Source organism: Acinonyx jubatus, chromosome C2 (assembly GCF_027475565.1).
Source record: "Acinonyx jubatus isolate Ajub_Pintada_27869175 chromosome C2, VMU_Ajub_asm_v1.0, whole genome shotgun sequence".
Classification (NCBI taxonomy): domain Eukaryota; kingdom Metazoa; phylum Chordata; class Mammalia; order Carnivora; family Felidae; genus Acinonyx; species Acinonyx jubatus.
Window position 1 is genome coordinate 107,128,926 of NC_069384.1, and position 16,012 is coordinate 107,144,937.

At 39.0% G+C, this 16,012-nt stretch overlaps 1 long non-coding RNA gene across 1 annotated transcript; it reads right to left on the reverse strand.

Moving 5' to 3' along the window:
• Positions 1 to 2,814: 2,814 nt before the first annotated feature.
• Positions 2,815 to 11,328, reverse strand: LOC128315264 (uncharacterized). The gene is made up of 3 exons (XR_008297904.1): positions 10,130 to 11,328; positions 8,842 to 9,014; positions 2,815 to 7,495 (listed from the first exon to the last, which is right to left on the reverse strand). It is a non-coding gene; the product is annotated as an uncharacterized LOC128315264 (long non-coding RNA).
• Positions 11,329 to 16,012: the final 4,684 nt, after the last annotated feature.

Sequence of the window (16,012 nt, forward strand, 5' to 3'; positions counted from 1 at the left end):
ACACTGAGTAATCCCTTTGAAATGAGCCTCATAGAAATCTCTTCTATGCTTAGCAATAATATATAATGACAAAATAGTGGGTTTTGAGTTTGAAAGAGTGATTTCATTTTGTAAAAATTGTCCCTTTCTTGTTTGTCATGTGTCAGCCTCATTCACTCTCACTTCAGCCACCCTTGTGGGAGCAGCTCTTGCCCCAAAGGTGAGGAAGGGCATTCTGCTTCATCACCAAGTATTTTAAAAAAGGTGACATCAGGGGGCGCCTGGGTGGCTCAGTCAGTTGGGCTTCCGACTTCGGCTCAGGTCATGATCTCTCGGTCTGTGAGTTCGAGCCCCACGTCGGGCTCTGTGCTGACAGCTCAGAGCCTGGAGCCTGTTTCGGATTCTGTGTCTCCCTCTCTCTCTGACCTTCCCCCATTCGTGCTCTGTCTCTGTCTCAAAAATGAATAAACGTTAAAAAAGAAAGAAAAAAGGTGACATCAGGCCAACCTCTTTACTTAGAGGTGTAGAAAAAGCCAAGTGGAAAACCATGGTGGGTTTGGAAGGCATTGTTTTGAATCTGCATTCTGCCACTTGCATTAATGTGATGTGGGAGAGTCGCCTAACTTCTGGGCCTCGGGTCCTCCTCAGTGACTCCTGGTAAGCTACCCTAGAACAATTTTGTAAAGCCCACAAGAGTTCAAGGAAGAGGTCATTTTTCACATACATCATTTTCTTGAACCCCCTCTTAAAGGTGAAGTAAGGCCCTCAGTGCACTTTGCTGACTCCGTCACTGGTTCAGACACAAATGCCTGAGAATATCAGGGTTCTTTCATGCGAAACTCCTCTCCTACTTTCTTGCTAGGCCCCTCTGAGAGATGTCTCCGAATTTCTTCTTTCTTCAGGTCAACTCACCATAGATCCCCAGCCTCCACCTTTGATGCTTCTCAAACATCTCCTTTTGGAGTGTAAATTCATAGAATATTTTCAGAGAAAAACCCAATAAAATGTATCAGGAGCATAAAAAATGTGTATTCCCTTTGATAATGTGATTTTACGTTGAAACAGTTATCTCAGGGAAGTAGTAGAGATCCACACGAACACTGTGTATAAGGAGATTAAGTAAAGTTTTATTTATAAAAGATGAAACTATATTATACAATAGAGAATTTCTAAGATCAATTATAATCTATATTTGCATAATGAAATACAAAGGAGCTATTTAAATCATATTTTAAAAAAATATTTACTCACAAGGGAAAAGCTCACAATATGCTAAAAGTGAAGATAACAGAGAACAAAGCAGTTCTATACAGTATAGAATATACAGTTCTATACAGAAATATACAGTTACGTCCTAAATTTATAATTTTTTTAAATATTTATTTCTTTCAGAGAGAGACAGAGTGCAAGCTGGGAAAGTGCAGAGAGAGAGGGAAACACAGAATCTGAAGCAGGCTCCAGGCTCTGAGCTGTCAGCACAGAGCCTGATGTGGGGCTTGAACCCACAAACTGCGAGATCATAACCTGACCCAAAGTCAGATGTTTAACCGACTGAGCCACCCAGGAGCCCACGTTCTAAATTTGTAAAATTTACCAATATATTATAGTTCTTTTTCACCCATATATTCCCATTAAAAACACTAGGAAAAAAAAAAAAACACTGCAAACTGAAATCAAAAAAAGGAAAAAGGACAAAAAAAATCCCTTTCCTCATTATTTTAACAAACCAATATTGTCATATTTTCGTGTGCATTTCCAGTCCATATCGACATCCATATAGAACTTTTAATTACTTTTTGGTGGCAGATTGTGGGTGATTTTAATTTTATTCTTTATATTTTTCTATATTTTCCCGTATGTCCAACAATACTCTTATATCTTTTATAAACAAAGAAATAATACCGAAAAAAACCCACATCTTTTTAAAAGATTTTTTTATGTTTGTTTGTTTTCGAGAGAGAGAGACAAAGCACAGTCAACAGGAGGGGCAGAGAGAGGGAGACACAGAATCTGAAGCAGGCTCCAGGCTCTGAGCTGTCAGCACGGAGCCCGACGTGGGGCTCAAACCCACGAATTGTGAGATCATGACCTGAGACGAAGTCAGACGCTTAACCGACTGAACCACCCAAACGCCCCTCCCACATCTTTTTTATAACTCCTCCACACAGGCACATTCAACTCTAATACCATCCCTGCCACACCCACCCACCCACCCCTTCTCGTATCATTAGCATTATCAGTCACGTGGGTCCCACCAACTTCCACACAGAAGTCATTTCCTTCACCTCAACCCACTGAAGGATTTTCAGCACATATTTGTTGGTTAAGTGTAATCTCTACCCTACCCAAGGAATCCCAAAAGAGAGTTTCTCCTATTATTACTTCCCATGCCTCAGTCTCCCCACAGCCTCACAAGTGAGCATACCCCTGGCCTTTGAGTGACATCTGCTGAATGTCTGACTAGTCTCAGCTTTCTAAAATGTGCATGGTCCACAGGTTCTACCCTCTTTCAAAAAGGATACTGAAAAGACTTAAGGAAAAAGACACATTTCCAGAGGACTCTCTTCCCTGATAGGCTTCAGAGTCTGGCTTCGTCCAAACAAATTGGCCCCCTGGGTGACAGACCACTCCTCACCAATAGTCTGAGAATACCCCTCTTGAGCCGTAAAGGTTTAGTCCATGGCCTTTCTGGGAACTATTTGGAAGTATTCCTCACTCCTTTTTGCTCTTTCTCTCTCTTACCAGATAGAAGGCAGCTGTTTCTAAGCAATTACCCCTCTTGTTGCCAAGGGCTACCCCTTGCACAAAGATATGTTTATCACCAAAGCTGATCTGTCTTAATCCTCTGGGCAAAAGCTGTGCTAGGGACCGCTAAAAAAAAAAACAAAAAAAATCACTAAAATAGATTAATTTGCATTAATAACAAAAACTAGCATTTTTATAGCATGTTACATTTTGCAGATTGTTTCCACATACATTATTCTTCCTCTAGGTCAGGAACAAGATTTAATGTTGATGAGGCTTCTCATTTGTGCAGCAGCATCTGGTCTCCAATGTTTTTATAATTCCCAGGGTGATAGTATATTTTACCAGGGCCACAATGACTACATTCTCCAAATGCAGTAGAATTCATCAAAGATGAGGCAAAGACTAGGAAAACAACATCAGTGCTCTGGCACAGAGGTTTTTTATTAAATGCAGCGATGGATGCTCAACACCTCATTTTTTCCTTATAACATCCTACTTGACTGGCTTTCTTTTGTTCATTTTACAAATGGAGAAACGTGAGTTCTCACAGCTAGTACATGATGACATGCAGATAGCAAAGCCCTTGTGGTAGGGAGGACACAGACCAAGTCCAACAGGGTGGGTCCTAGATCCAGCTTCTTCACTATCCAGCCCTCCCTTCATCTCTTCGGACTACCAGCCTCATCCTAAAACAGGGGGGCTTTAGACTCAATGGTGTTTTTCAGAGTCCATGAGTTGTAAGGAGTCAGTGATGTTCTAGTTCTGGGTGAGTCTTTCCAAGGCTCATATTCAATGAGAGCTTAACAATATGCCAGAGCAAGAAGTAGCAAGTTGTTTTGTTAACTGTCAAGATGAGATTGTTCCTTCAATAATACTTTGAACCTAAGTACCATTTCCATAGGACTCTAATTTCAAGAACTCTCCATCAAAGCAAAAGACACCAGATGAATGTTTGTGCAAATGGCCATGTGTCCACACCCAGACTCCTAAATCTAAATCTGTATGTTTTTACCACCCACCCCTGGACTTGCTTGATTCTAGCTGTTCTCCAAGGGCACTGGTGAAGGTCAGGCTGCCTTCCAGGAATAATAACACATTCTGTCCAGACTTGTCTCTGGCTTCAAGCAAAGGAAAACACCTGAGCCTCTAAAGTTTATGAGAACTATCTTATTAAAAAGGCTAAAAGAGTATTTAAAGGTTGTTATGAGATTTACAGGAAAAGCTCAAATTCCAAACCAACTGCAGATGACACTTCTGCGTGCCTCTGAAAAGCCCAAGCATTATAACAATCAGTGAACTCACAGCTGGATTACAGGCACTTGGTCAGATACAGTTTGTCAGATAATATTTGGCTTTTATATTCCTCTCTGCCTTTCCCTTAGCTTTATAATCATTTAGAATCCTAGGTAATATCCATGCCATACCTTCAGATGAATGGATATTCATGATGAATGAATCCTACTTCATTTTCTTATATCTCATCCAGAGTTGTCCTTCTGAACAGTCAAGAAATGAACACTATTTGTTTAAATTGCTGTTTTTGCTTTGTGAAATATATACTAGTGTTTTTTAATGTAAAAAAATACAGTTAAAAAATTACTACTTGTATTGAATTTTGTGACATTAGGAAATTATGGTTTGCCTGTATTTTTATCATGAGAAGAAAGGAAGACTAAAAATAAATTAGTTTTCATAAGTGTATTATTATGTGAAGTGCTAGTTATCGATGAGTGGCCTTGGGGTACATAAAAAGCAGGCTTCGGGATTTTTTTTTAAATATGCCAATACTAAGTACTTGTTACAGAGAGCCTCCTGTACATCTAAATAAAGAAAGCCCTCAATTATAGTCAAGGAGAGAGACACTCAGATACTGCAGGCATAAAAAATTTTAAACAGCTGCCTTGCTGAATTGAGAAAGCCACAGGTTACTATCTCTTCTGCTGCATCTATTTCCAGGGAAACAATTTGACAGCCTGATTAATCCCCTGCCTCGAAATCAGCTGACTCGCTAAGCAGCAAACTCTTACCATACAAAACCTAAAGCATCCTTTCTCCTTGGATGCATCACATGTGACATAGCTACGGTGTGCTGTGGCTATCACAAAGATTATGTGATGACGGTAAGCAATTGACTAGAGCTGGGAAACTGTTATAATCACAGTCTTCTAGAGAATAAGCATCTATTTTTAATAAAATGAAATTAAAACAGCATGGCCAGCTGTAACTCGCACCTGAAAATTTTAACATGCCTGCCTGCCTCCAATCCTGTCCTCCTTCTAATCCATTCCCACACTGATGGAAATTGACTATGTCAATCCCCAGTATGTTCTTAAAAAGTATATATATCTTTATTTAGATATAATTTACATACCATAAAATACACCTACTTAGAGTGTGCAATTCAAGTTTTTAGCATATTTACAGATTTGTGCAACCATCACCACAGTCTAATTTTAGACCATTTTCATCACCCCAAAAAGAAGCCCATAACCATTAGCAATTATTCCCCACTTTGCCCAACCTCTACTCTCAAACCTAATATAACCAATCACTGATCTATGTTTCTACTGCTAAAGGTTTCCCTACTCTGGATATTTATATAAATGGAATCATGCACTATGTGATCATTCTTACTGGGTTCTTTCATATAGCATGTTTTCAAGGTTCATCCATTTTTAGCATGTATCAGTACTTACTCTTTTTATTATTTCCTTTTTATTACTCATAACATTCCATTGTATCGATACACCACATCTTATTTATCCATTCATCAATTGATAGACATTTGGGGTCTTTCCACTCTTTGGCTGCTATGGACAATGCTGCTGGAAACATTGCTGTACTAGGCTTTGTGTGGACATATGTTTTTAATTCTCTTGGGTAGATACCTAAGTGGAATTGCTGAGTCATATGGTTAAACTGTATGTTTAACATTTTGAGAAAGTGCCACACTCTTTTCTAAAGTGCCTGAACCATGCCCGCAGCAATGTATGACAGTCCCAACATCACATCTTTGCCACTACTTGTTACTATTAGCCTTCTTTTATCATAGCCACTAATGGGTGTTATAACGTGGATATGAAGTGGTATCTCATTGTGGTTTTGATTTGTGTGTCCCTAATAGCTAATGACTCAAAGAAAACTATACATTTTCTTCTAGATATTTTCAAATTTTAACTCTTAAATTTAGGTTTACGACACATTTTGGGTTGACTTTTATGTATGATATACAGTCAGGCCTAAGTTCATGCTGTCATTGTTTAAATTTTAAATAACCAACTATCCCAACACCATTAGGTTATTTACTTCCCCATTGAATTATCTTGGCTCCCTTGTCAAAACTCAATTGACTGTGAATGCAAGGACTTTTATTCCATTGGTCTCTATGTCTAGCTATCCTGATGCCACTGTTGTGCGATTTCATTACTCTAGTTTTGACATAAGTTCTAAAATCAGGAACTTTAAGTCCTCCAAACTTTTTGTTCTTTTTCAAGATTGTTTTAACAGTTCTGAGCCCTTTCCATTTCATTTTAGAATCATCAGCTCGTTAATTTTTAGGAAAAAAAAAAAAGGAGGAATCTTGATAGGGATTGTGTTAAGTCGATAGATCAATGTGGAAGGGTGCCTGGCTGGCTCAGTTGGTAGAGTATATAACTCTTGATCTCAAGATCATGAGTTCAGGCCCCACGTTGGGCATAGAGCTAACTTAAAAAGAGAGCGAGGCTAATATGGATCAGTGTGGGGAGTGTTGCCATATTAGCAATATTAAGTTCATGTAATAGAAGATCCAGGTCATTTTCAAGGGCTCTGCAGTTGCCTTAAGATAAAATCCATACACAACAGGCCCATCTTGATCCAGCTCGTAGTTAACTAACCAGCTTCCTCTTTTACAGCATCCTCCTCCCACTGCCGACTCAAAATATACTACTAGCCACATAATCCTGCCATCAATTCCTGAAACACAGGACCCTCTCCCATCTCCAGGTCTTTTCTCACTCACATATGCACCACATTCGCCATGTCAGGACTTTTCTTCCTGAGACCACATCACCTGATCCACTTCTTTTCCTGCATATCTCTGCTTAGTTTTCACTTCCTCTGAGACTCATATGTGAGATGCACAACCCCCCACAATCTACCTTATTTTGTCTTCACATGATGGACTTTGGGGAATTTGTGGGAAACAGGCTGGTCAAGACCTCAAACTGGTTGAAATGTCTTGGTTAAAATGGACACCACTGATCCCTATTTTAGGCAGTATTAGAAATTTTGCAAGGCTTATACCGCTCATATGTCTTTAAACATTGTTATCACTTTTCATAAAATTTTCAGGGTGATTTTTCCTATAATTTTCCCCAGACTATTTTACCTGCTCACGTTGTGTATAATGTTTGCCTTTGGTTGGCTGAATAATGGCCTCTCAAGATGTGCATATTTTAATCCCCCAAACCTAGGAATATGTTACATTATATCATAAAAGGGACTTTGCAGATGTGATTAAGGATCTTGAGATGGGGAGAGTAGCCTGCATTATCCAGGTAAGCCCAAGGATGTAATCACAAGTGTCCTCATAAGAGAAAAATAGGGGGAGATACCATACCAAAGAGAAGGCAATGTGACAAAAGCAGAGATTAGAATGCTGGCAGCCTCTAGAAGCTGGAAAAGGCAAGGAAATGAATTGTCCACTCACAGCCTCCAGGAGGAACCAGGTCTGCTGGCATCTTGACTTTAGCCCAATGAAACTGACTCAGATTTCTGATCTCCAGAACTGTAAGAGAGTACGTTTGTGTTGTGTTAAGCTACTAAATTTGTAGTGATATGTTACAGCAGCAATAAGTAATACAAGAGAATAGTAATGAGTTGGAAAAAAAATCTAATAGCCAACAAAAGGGACCACATGGAAACAATCTGGATATCCAATAAGAGAGTTAATTGGAAACAACCTAAATGTAAACAACCTAGATGTCCACAGGATGGAATTGGTTGTATAGCCTCTGATAATTTTTGAAAGAATAGGTGTGGTTTGATCGTTTTAAAAAATGAATTAACAATTATCTGGAAGGCTATCTGTCAAGTTATTAAAGTGTATAGAATAATTATTATTCATTATGCTTATCCTTTTATTTGTTTTTGTTTTATCTGCAGTGAGCCTAAGGCTGCATCAGTTTCGTAAAGATAGGGGAGAAAAGGCAATAAAATAAACTTAAAAAATGAAAGAAATGAGAAAATAAAGGAAAAAGATTTGGAATTTTTAAAAGCTTGATTGGATTTGATTTCTTAATTTCTAATTTCTATGCATCCAGCTTTTCCTGTATTATTTGTTCGGCATTGCTCTCAAGAACTTTACTGTCTTGTAAATTGGTTGAAAATGAGTATTTCTGATCTCCAGTTCACACTTTTTATAGCTTTTGTAAGTACTATACATATCATCTTAAAACCCCTACTATTTATGCACCATAAGACATAGTGCCTGCCTAGAAACGATCATTTAGATGGAAAGAATCAACAAAACTAAGTAAAATAGAAAATGAGGCAATATGCGATAACATGTTAAGGTATACAGCTTGGATTTTAAAAGAATGATGTTGTGATGCTTCACAAAACCATACACGTAGCTTTGCATGTGCTTATTTTATACATATAAGGTCCTCCAATTATTAGCTCAAAATATATCAATTAATAACAGTAATGGCAATAATAGTATTAATAATAATAGCGTTATATTCCATAGTATATTTGTCTCACTGTTCATCAACCCTTACAAAAACGATACACAGAAAATGTTATTTTACTATCATTTCCACTTTATACATGCAGAATCTAAAGCTCAGAAAGGTTAAGCAATATTCTCAAGGTCACAAAAGTCCTGAGTGGCTTGGATGAATTTTCTAGCCAATGACCTGCCCATGAGAGTACACATATCCCGGCTGCCCATCTGTCTATAAAGACAAAAAGTAGGAGGCATCACCAGTTGGTCTCCCACTCCACTGATTTCCAGTGAAGAGGAAAATGTAGCCAGAAACTGCCCACTGACATCTGCTCAAAGCTCAAGGAATTTCTTGTGCCGAAGGGGTCATGCTGGTCAGTTTGTTTGTAAAAGAAGTTACTGCTCACCTGGTCTCATCTTGCACCAGCTTGCTCTAGCTCTATTTCTGCTGATAGCCATTGACGTAGAGTTGGAAGAGGACTCGGGAGGAACTCCAACTCTTCAGTGGCCATGATACAGGCCATGGGGAATACGGACACTATTTCAGGCCGGTCCATAAAAGCACCTCTTTCTGACATTACTTTTTTTTTTAAGTTTATTTATTTATTTATTGAGAGAGAGAGAGAGAGAGAGAGAGAGAGCATGCATGAGCAGGGGAGGGGCAGAGAGAGAGGAAAAGAGAGAGTCCCAAGCAGGTTCCACACTGTTGACGCAAAGACTGACATGGGGCTCAATCTCAAAAACCCTGAGATCGTGACCTGAGCTGAAATCAAGAGTCAGACACATACCCAACTGAGCTGCCTAGGGACTCCTCCCTGACATTACTTCTAAACTGAGCCCATGCCATGGCGTTGTGTTGAACAAGGTGCCATAACAAACTCAAGGCTTCCCTCAACAACATATAGTCTCCCCAGCCTGGATACCCTCTGACAGCCCCAAACCTGTTTAGATGCTTAACCACACCCACCCCTGTTCAGCCCTGAGGATATGGAGAGCCAAGAAACTTGTCTGGTTCTCCTCTCTTTCTCAGCTCCTTTCTTCTGACAGCACCAGAAGGATTTTCTACCTAACTTTCCCTTCTGGAAGGAATTCTATGTCATAGCCTCCTTCTTACTTATCCAATGAGCTTTTCCTTTTTTTCTCATTAATCAAAAATTTTTTATTGAAGTATAATTAACATACAATGTTATATTAGTTTCAGGTGTACAACATATTTATTTGACAATTCTCTAATACATGACTCAACCCATGAGCTTCTTTTCTACAGACGGATGGATATTTTTTCCTTTCCTTAGCAGAAAAAGCCTTATGATCTGACCCTAATGGTGGAAGGACTACAGAAAAGAAAATTTTCATAACCAAAAGACAAGGACATGAAGAATTATTTCAAAATATTCATTTCTTTACAACAGCAATAGTAAAGTATGAGGCTCTGTCTCCAGGATTTGGAGCCTTATAGCTATACTACTTACCAACTGCATGACCTTGGGCAAGTCATTTAACTATTCTATACTTCAGTTTCCTGATACATAAAAAATAGAGACAATACTAACCTTGTGATGAGGATCAAGAATGACTATGAAATAGCAGGAATAGCACTCAACATAGTCACTGACACACAATGAAGTACCTAGCTAACATTAGAAACTAAATGTTTTCTTTGTCCCTTAACTACTAAAGTAGTCATTCACTCACCTTATTGAATTTCATACGCAGAAAAGGAACACTGAATGAAGGATATCCATTATTTTCTTTTCCTACAACAACAATAAAACTCTACCGTCAGTGTTTTAGATCTCCTCGCAGAGGGTCATTGCTGAGATGTCTGACTAACCGTGGATGGCAATGTTGCTTTGAGTAGAATTTATTAAGACTTTGGAAAATGTGTTCTGGATTTCAGAGTAAGGGCATAGTTCAAACCAACAAAAATCTTGACAAAAATCTTAGGTGAAAATCTAGGGTCTATCACACACATGCACATTAAAACCAGCCAGCAGATATATCTAGAAAGGGTACATGCACATTTCAAATGATCTATTTAATACCATATGTTTTATTAGCATTGAAAACGTCTCTATACTATTTAGTAAGTGCTATTATCAGTATATAGTTTTCCATGTACAATTACTAAGTGTTCAGGAAGATCTGATTACTGTGGCTTTATTGCCCAAGTCACTTCTCAGTGGATGAGAAGCACTTTGAAACCTGGCTGAAACAATTTGTCTCATTGTACAAATGCAGTTCAATGAAACAAGCTAATAAATTTACTTGGCTCACAGTCATGCACTCAATCAAAGTTGCTTGAATAGCAAAAGATTATCATACAACTGCCCTGAACCAAATGCAATTCTTTAGAAATCACCATGATGGAAATATTTGGGGCATAAAAGAAATTTTATTTAATTTATTGAGATACATATAATAACTCAAATCAGGCAATGATATTTCTTTGTTCATTGGTTCATTCACTCAACTGTGGTTGAGAGAGATCTTCAAAATGAGCCAGATTGGCAATTTCAATAACCCATACCAGAATGCACAATTTTTCCATTTTCCTCTTAGAACCTAGCAGTCTGAATAATAAATTAGTGTTTAATTTAACTAAATATCTTAATGATACTTCTTAGATGCCTGGGATATAGTTGTGTTATAAATCACACATATCCCAGACGCTACCAGAGTCTTATTTATAGCATTAATTTTCACCATCTATGAAGAAAGGGTTTGCAAAGCAAACCTCAGACTCCTCCCTCCGGAATTTAAACTATGTGGAGCTTGAACTAAGGAGACTTTATAGCATTTAGAACCAGAGGCAAGCTGTTCCCCTAGGGGATATCTGTCTTCAGAAGTAATCCACTTCTTTGGCTTAGCAGAGTCTACATTTAAGAAAGTGTGAATAGTATTCTAATAAACAAAAGTTTTCTGAAATTTTTCAGAAATTTGGTCTTTCAAGCAAAAGAGAGGACTTAGAAAAGACTTTACTGCCCCACCCTGAGGGGCAGTACCTCCTCCCTCTACCAGGACATGTGGATACTGTCCCTGGGAAGCAAACAGGGAAAGAATCTGACTGATGCCACCTCCAATGTGTCCTTCTTACGCTAAGTTTCCAAAAGCAAATGGCTCTTGTCTACAGACTGCAAATGAATTTTGTCAGGTAGAGGTGCAAATCGATGTCCTTCTCTCGCCAAGAAGCCAGTTTTACATTTATTAAGCAAATTCATTTCAGCATTCCTGGTTGTCTATATACATGCCTGCTCTTTGAATTCTCTTGAACTGGTTCCACATCTCACTGGTTCTACCTTAACTAGTGAATCAAATAAAATCACTGCCATTCTTCATTTTACATTTGTATGAGAATCATGATTTTTAGCATTTTATTAAAATAATCTTTTAAACAGATCCAAGACATCCACACCGTGCTCTTCCCAAAGGGAATTTCAAATTTCCCTTCCAAAAAAAAAGGAAATATTAACTCTAAAATTATACCTCAGAGAGCATCACCAGCGACAAATCACACATTCCACCATCACTGCCATTTTAACATTGTTTCATTTTTGTTTTTAACAACTTAATTAAAAAATAAATTAACCCATAAAATTTAAATAATATATAAGCGTAGAGAGCAAAGTTTGATGACTTTGTCTGAAACCCTTACGGATCAGTTCCCAGAAGTAACCAGTGTTAATAGTTTACCTCTCCCGTTTTTATCTAGATAAAATAAAGTTTAAAATGAAGACTATGTATTTAGATGCAGACTATATAGAGAAGAATCATAGGAAGGTAATAGGGAGGAAGAAGGGATAATTTGGCCTTGGGGTTGGAGAGAAAATCTGGTCACTGGATTTAAAGTCAGGAAATAGGAATCCTGCCTGGCTTTTGTGGACTCTCACACGTACCCATGTACACACCCGTGCCCGATGAGAAGCTGCACTCTGTCTCTGGAAGTGCTTCAGGCCCACACCCCGTTCATTCACCCTCCCTGACAGGCTCCGCTCCTTGGTGTCTATCAGGTGGTTCCCCCTTTTGTTTGTGAACTTTAATTCTTATTCTTTATACAACCTCCAAAGCCCAGTTATGGACAGTCTGCCCTAGTGCTCAGCCCTGGCACGCCCTAGAATATGACTTCCTTCTTTGCCTTCTGGGAGAGGGGGTGAATAAATATACCCCAAACCAGGTGAGAAAACAGCTCTGCTGGCAGCTAGGCCGTGATGCTCCCAATTGAATATAAGCCACACTCACAGAGTAGGAACAATGTCTAACCAAGGCTACTCCTTTACCATATTTGGAAAGGGACAAAGATAAGGCCACTCCTGAACCACAAAAATGATGAAATATCCCCCTCTTCTGTCTAACAGAGTGATTGCTGCTCCTCTGCTTTACCAAGAACACCCACCCCACTTCGGTTCTCCTGTGTGATCAATAAACATTGTTAAGATAGACAATCATAAAATTGTTCCTGCTTCCGGAAACATCCAATCCAGAATTGGCCTTCACTCTCTTCAACCCACCTTGAATCATCCAACACATACCCACAGCCTCTAAGAAGTTTCTCTCAGGGCACCTGGGTGGCCCAGTCGGTTAAGTGGCCAACTCTTAATTTTGGCTCAGGTCATCATCTCAAGGTTCATGAGTTCAATCCCCTCCTCGGGCTCTGTACTGACAGCGTGGAGCCTGCTTGGGATTCTCTCTCTCTCCCTCTCTCTCTCTGCCCTACCCCCTCTTACTCTCAAAATAAATAAACTTGAAAGAAAGAAAGAAAGAAAGAAAGAAAGAAAGAAAGAAAGAAAGAAAGTAAGTAAGTTAACTCATTCCATTTAAGCTATCTTCTCAGAGGCACTTTCTCTGGTGATTGCAAACAGGGGCTATGTCTCATCTCCCTAACTAGATTTTTAGTTCCTGAGGACTAGGACTGTGCTTTCTATCCATTGCACATTTCTCTTAGAATGCCATAGGAGAGGCTGGCATTTAATGAGCATCTACTATGTGCTGAGCACAAACAGACCTCACTTAATTTGTTTCAGTAACTCCAATTACCAACTTTCATATAATTTTAAGTAAACTGAGCCCCAGAAATTGAGGACACTTACCCAAGATCACAAGGGAAGTTAATGGAAAACTTAATGCTTAAGCTATTATGTGAATCTGGGGTCCACCTACGACATAGTACTGTACTATCCACCATACCATACCATACTTACCACACCTCACGATATAGTACCGCACCACACCATGCCACATCATACAACAAATACCATATCACATTATACTATGCCTCACTCAAGCACAGCATGAAGGCAGGTGATATTTACTAAAACCTAGCAGTGAAGCTTACGGCTGACTGAAAATTTAAGTCAGTGATAAGACACCCATATTTCTTCTTCCTATTTCCAAGAAGATCAACTCTCTACTAGTTTGAAAGGCATGCAGCAAATTGACAAGAGAATGGCAACTTGATTTCCAGCATTTATTTGCCTGACAGAACTATGATCAGATCAGTCCAATACCCACAGTACAAATCTCATCACCAGAGGAAGAGGACAACCTAGCAATTACCTGGTTAGAGTTAGAGCCACATACTGACACCTACGTTCAGAAAACACTCAGTGAATGAATGAATGAATGAATGAACGAATGAATGACTCAGAACTAAGGGAAAAAAATCTTGCTATGTTAAACATTGTGAAGTCACTTCATTTACCCTAAACTAGAAACATTAACACTAAGCATAAGATATTGAAAGGAGAGAGGCACAAGATATACTAATTCAACTGTTCACAAAAATCGCACCCTGTGAGTGTGGTGTCCCTGAGGCTGGGGAGGTAAGGCACGACATTTAAGCACATGCTGCTTTGCAGCCAAGTTGGAAAAGTTAAGCGATTGCTCTTGGACCCTGGGGTTCTAAGCCTGCAGTGTTTTATTACAATCTGGCTGAATTTCTCAGCTTTAAAACCCGAACTAGTAAAAAGTATTTGGAAATCCAAATGGTAAAGGAGAGTGAAAAAGCCAATAAATCCAGCCTGCTGGGAGGCTCTCTGCCGAGAAGACAGACAAGCCCTACCTTCCCATCCTGCATGTGTGTTCTCTCTAAATACCACAGTTGCTGCAAAACCTTAATATGGGAAAGGCCAGTAGGGGCTCCCCAGACTCTGTGAATGAAAGGTGACTCTTTAGAGACCCAGATTTGGGCTTATCATTAATGCAGCTCCTTGGAGGGTGATTCACACACCTTGCCAGATCTGCACAGAGAAGATTAAAGTAAAAACAGGCAGAAAATGAAGGAAGAGGGCAAAGGGGCCTTGTAAATCCAACCAACATCTGCTACTTCAAACCCAGCAGCATTAAGGTAGTTTAACGTGCAGGAGTTTTCCCTCTGGTTCCTATAAAGGCGCTGCTTAGGCAAAAGTGGTATAGGTCATCTGGCAGTTTCGTGCCAGAGGACTTTACTGGGTGGAAATAAATGAACACAGCGGGAAGACCACAGATGTATGCCTGAGTAACAGGAAAGAGCAGCAACAGCAGAGTTGCTACTGTTGCTGCTGAGTCTACTGTGCATGGCCCCAGTAGAGTTTGGCCATGGAGCTGCTCAAGTCAGACCGAACCATGCAATTCATTCCATACCCGCAAGTTAAAAAAAAAAAAAAAAAAGATTAAGAGGTTATCTTAGAACAAAATTTAAAAAATGGAAAATTTTTCTTGACCTTTTTTTACATCTTTAGGTTTACAGAACTGAATGGATCATATTCCTCAGTTCATAGTATGCTACCATTGGTGGCACCTGCAAGGCTATTCTATTCTATTTCGATTTGTCTTATTTTGATTCTCTTTACGTCCAATCCCAATCTCTCCCCAGGTATAGACACCCACTCTAGTATATTTAGAGTCTGATATAGACACCCACTCTAGTATATTTAGAGTCTGATCTTTCACACCATCTTTCATATATATTCACTTACAAATATGTGTATCTGTATTGTGACATGTGAATCTTATTTACATCAAGCTTCTGCCAGCTGCATAGTCTTCCATTAAAATGCATTACCACATTCTACTTTTACATTTCCCTGAAGATGGACACCTATGTTATTTCCGACCTTCTGTCTGTTAGAACATGTAACATTGCCATGAACATTCTCATATGTCTTTCGGAGGTCTTTTTTTGTTTTTTATTTTTCCAAAACTCTATGCAAGTGATTCTCTGGATGTTGAAATTTCTCCAGGCAAGGAATTTCTAGGCGTAGTATATGTGTATTCTTAATTTCACCCCTACTGCCAAGACAGCTTACTGGAATAGCAGTTTATAGTTCCACCAGCAACATATGAGGAATCTCATGTCCCCCGATCTTTGGCCATTAGTCGGTGTTACATGACTTAATAATTTTTGCCAACTGGATTGTTGCAAGATGGAGTCATTTTATTATAAATTGCATTTTTCTGGTTATATTCAGAAATTGAAGAAGAATCCTTAATTTTGATTAAAAATAAATTTTTAATGTATAGTGTTGACTATCTGGACTCTTGTTTAAGAATCTATCCTCGGGGGGTGCCTGGGTGGCTCAGTCGGTTGAGCGTCTGACTTCA